This window comes from Octopus bimaculoides, chromosome 9 (genome assembly GCF_001194135.2).
Source record: "Octopus bimaculoides isolate UCB-OBI-ISO-001 chromosome 9, ASM119413v2, whole genome shotgun sequence".
NCBI lineage: Eukaryota > Metazoa > Mollusca > Cephalopoda > Octopoda > Octopodidae > Octopus > Octopus bimaculoides.
The window spans coordinates 40,591,424-40,596,209 of NC_068989.1; the positions used below are offsets into that span (position 1 = coordinate 40,591,424).

The 4,786-nt window shown below is 34.5% G+C and overlaps 1 protein-coding gene across 1 annotated transcript in view; it reads left to right on the forward strand.

Annotated features, from left to right (window-relative positions):
- The first annotated feature begins 245 nt into the window (after positions 1-245).
- Positions 246-4,786, forward strand: part of LOC106872657 (QRFP-like peptide receptor) — a 199,243-nt gene continuing 194,702 nt past the window's right edge. The window contains exon 1 of the mRNA XM_052970648.1: positions 246-1,572. The gene's annotated coding sequence lies outside the window, so the exon portion shown is untranslated. The remainder of the gene's footprint in view (positions 1,573-4,786) is intronic.

Genomic DNA, 4,786 nt, shown 5'->3' on the forward strand with positions numbered 1-4,786 from the left:
AAAACTAAATATTTTAAAGGGAAAAACAGAATTTTTTTTCCTACGACTTTCATCGGCTCCTTTAGTTTGTTATAGAAAAACATTGACGATTTTCGAAGTCTGCTCACATATAAACTAAAATTTCGAAACTATCTAATCAATACACACACACACACACACACATATATATATATATATATATATATATATATATATATATATATATATATATATATATATATATATATGTGTATGTAATGCCAAAAATTACATATAACGTTTAGGCGAAGTCAAGAATACCTACACTCGGTGGTTGGGGTTAGTTTTAGGGTTAGAACTTTCGTTACACCGAAAACCAGTCGTGTACATATTCATTACCTCCGCCAACGTTTATTTGAAATTAAAAAAAAATTAATTATTTCTTTTAATTCATCTCAACAATATTTATGAAATATAACTTTCACTTTATTGCCAAAGAGAAAATGTAAAAGTAACACAGCTTATTTATAATAACGATAAATGTGGTTTACATATTTGGGACGGAAAAGAAAAGTTAAGTCAGAAACAAAATAAACAATTTAATCGTGAATTGATCTAAAAAACGGAAACGAGTTCGGCTGAAGACTACCTCATCTCAATGGATATGGAGATATTTCAAATCAATTAATTCAAACCAATAATTTCATATGTGAAGATGACACATTGAGAGAATTTGAATACCATTCAGTAGCGAGAAACATATAAGTTAGCTGTAGTTAAACACTGCGACTGCGAACACCAGAAGTTTTATACGCACTCACACACATATATGTATGTATCAGAGGACTATGGAAAGAGCAGCTACATTAGCCTGTGTACCACACTCGGGCACAGGAAACTTACCATAACATTCGCACCCTTCCCTGCATAGCTCTAGGATACCACAGTCTCATCCCATCCCTACTACGTCTGTTTTCTCGGTAAAACAGAAAATAGTGGAAGGAGATAGAATAAACATTTCAAAAGCAACCGCTCCAACGCACGTTCACACGTTCACGCACCGCACAGATATATTATATACAGCACTGTATGAATGAATTATAACTAACACACACACACACACATGTTATATCTATCTATCTATCTATCTATATATATATATATAACATACTTGTAATGAAATATTAACAGCGTAATACAAATGCTGCGATATCTGATGTAGTAAGGAAGTTATAAAAGATAGAGAAAAAAAAAGAAAGAAAAAATACACCAATTGCAAGAACCAATGAAGACGTCAATGCACCAACAACAGCGTTACATTAAAGCACAACAACAAAAATTCCTCGGACATTTAATAAACGTGTGAATGAACGATAAACATGTGAACGACGCTTCTGTAGCTGTACACATTTGCGTTTGTTTAACAAATCAAAAAGAAACCACAGTTCTAATCATTATCATTGCTGTCATTATCAACACCTTCATCATCATCATTGTTATCATTAGTGTGGACTCTAAGAGTGAAATGGAAGGAAAATTGATCTGTTATATGATTGCTTATCAATAACGAAATGTTGAAAGAAAATTTTAGAAAAAATTATTCAGACATCTAAGGTAAGTAAATTATGAATTTCTTTTTAAAAAAGTCAATTGAACCGTATCAATTAATTATTGAATTATTCGTCGAATACGTACTGTTTTGTTTGTTAGAGTGGTTTATAATTGTAAGCTGGATCCGGTAGTTTTACGTTTGAAGATGTTTTGACAGACATAAGTTTTTCTAAACATTGTTCATATATATATATATATATATATATATATATATATATATATATCCAAGAAAGTTAGGAGTTGTGAATCCAACCCACTACGGGATAATATCTATAATAATTGTGTGTATGTATATATATATAGTTAAATTCAGGGTTTATATATGAAGGGTTGGGTCAGCTGTTTCGCTGTGCTGAGTAGCATTGGTACAGCAACAACAGAATACGGATAGACCCTTAAAAATAAAACCTCACAGTCCCCTTCAGTTTTAAAAGCACACCGATATCCCCGCGTCGTCGAAAGCGTTTTGGTTCCACTTTGCAAAATTTCTATTGGTGATTCTTATCTATTCTATTCTATGTACGTGTATTTATTTATTTCAGATGTTAAGGCAGAACACGAAATAGAAGATGGTAGAAACTACATATAACTAAAAACTTAGAATTAAGATATATATATATATATATATATATATAAATAAATATATAGTTTTAATTATTAATTTTTCTATATGTGACAGTGGATTTTCATCGATGAGTTCATGAACCTTGGTTCTTTTCCCTAAAACTATATATTTATATATATCTTACTCTGTGAAGCTCAATTTAATTTTAACTTTCTATAAATTGATTTTAATTGAGTTTTTACCTGTAATTTGGGATTTTGTCCCAAATATTATTCCCACACAGCGGACGTTGCTGTGTGGGAAGATGCTTGCTTCTCAACCACATGGTTCTGGGGTCAGTCTCCACTGCGTGCTGGCAGACTCATTACCGTACCGGACAAACGCTTAGCGGTATTTCTTCCGACTTTACGTTCCGAGTTCAAATTCCGTCGGGGTCAAGTTTGCCTTTAACTCTTACAAGGCCGATAAAATAAATAGAAGTTGAGTACTAGACCTCCCCTCCCCCAGAAATGCTAACCTCGTGCCAAAATGTGTAATTAATATTAGGTTGCTCCTCTTCTAAGTAAGCAGGAAAGCATTATCATATCAGACATCCCATTGAATCGCAAAAGAAAATAAAGTAAAAAATAAACAAATGCCCCAAATTAATGAACAACACGCGTAGTCGTTTACGGATCGGAAACTTTGACCACACCTCCCACCCAAACAACAACAGAAATGAAAAAGAAAGTGGCAACATGCCAACGTAATATGGAAACGCTCAGTGCTCGACGTGAAATAAAACTGAGAGATAAACAAATGAATAAGAGAATGGGAATGACAGAGAAAATTGAGGACGCATCAGGAGAACAGAACTGCACAAAAATAATTACGTATTGAGCGACATATGATAGGTTACAAAAAGATGAGCCACAAGATAGTAAGGTGTTCATCCTGCAGTGAACCATCATCTGGCGAGCAAGCATAAAGTTATTTGAAAGATTTCTTTATGTTTTGTGTTAAAAGGTGTTGTAATATAGATAAAAGTACACACACACACATGCACTTATTTGTTTCATGTTTCTCATGTTTCAGTCATTACACTGGAACCCTATTGGGGCACAATCTTAAATAGGTTCAATCGAACGAGTCAAGTCCAGTGCCATTTTTTTCATTTTCTTAAAAAAAACAAATAAATAAATAAATAGAAAGAACGGTACTTATTCTATCGGCTCTTCTGCCGACCCGCAAATTGCGGGAGCGTGAATACCGGTTGTCAAACGGAGGTGGACAGCACATAGCCCACCCCCACCACATACAAAGTATGTGCATGTGTCTGTGCATACATACATACATACATACATACATACATACATACATACATACATACATACATACATACATACATACATACATACATACATACATACATACATACATACATACATATGTGTGTGTGTGTGTGTGTGTTATTTTATTTCTTTACTACCCACAAGGGGCTACACACAGAGGGGACAAACAAGGACAGACAAACGGATTAAGTCGATTATATCGACCCAGTGCGTAACTGGTACTTATTTAATCGACCCCGAAAGGATGAAAGGCAAAGTCGACCTCGGCGGAATTTGAACTCAGAACGTAGCAGCAGACGAAATACCGCTAAGCATTTCGCCCGCCGTGCTAACGATTCTGCCAGCTCGCCGCCTATATGTGTGTGTGTGTGTGTGTATGTGTGTATATGTATAGACTCACACATACGACGGGCTCCTTTCAGTTTTTATCTGCCAAATCCACTTACAGAGTTTAAGTCGGCCTAGACTATAATAGACATTTACACAAAGTGTCACAGAGTGGCACCTTATAGATGTAGGTTTTATCTACAAAAGATATATGAACTGATAAGAAAAAACATGATACTTTTATTTTAAAAAATCTATATAAGCATGTTCCAACATGTAGGAGGCACTTTGGCATCTAGGTAGAGCCGTATGTTTTCGTTTTAAACAAAAGATAACAATTTCCGAAACATTTAATTCTGAAATTCTGCACGCAAAACCAAAATACTGGATTCCTGTTCTCCAGATACTGGGAAAGCTTTACATAAGAAAATAATTAGTTTTAGGTATAATCGTTCTATTGAAAAAAAACTTCCATTCGTAGAAAATATTAGGAATGTTATAGAAGTCGTAGTGTTGTAAGAAGCATGTTTCCCAACCACATAGTTCCAGGTTCACTTCCTCGGCGTGACAACTAGGGCAAGTGTTTTCTACTGTAGCCACGACCCGATCAAAGCCTTGTGAGTGGATTTGGTTGTCAGAAACTGAAAGAAGCCCCTCATGTTCCTCTGTGTGTGTGTGTGCGTGTGTGAGACTTTGTGTTTGTTTCCCAACCACCGCGTGACAACCAGTGTTTGTGTGTTTATGTCCCTGTAACTTAAAGGTTCGGCAAAATTCACCGATAGAATAACAATCGGGTTTTAACAAAAGAAAAAAAAGTACTGAGGTTCATTCATTCGACTAAAATTTTCAGGCAGTGCCCCAGTATGTCCGCACACTAAAACAAGTAAAGGACATTATATATATATATATATATATTTATATATATAATGATTGTGTGTAACATTTATGTCTATAGCACGTATATATATATATATATATATATATATATATATAT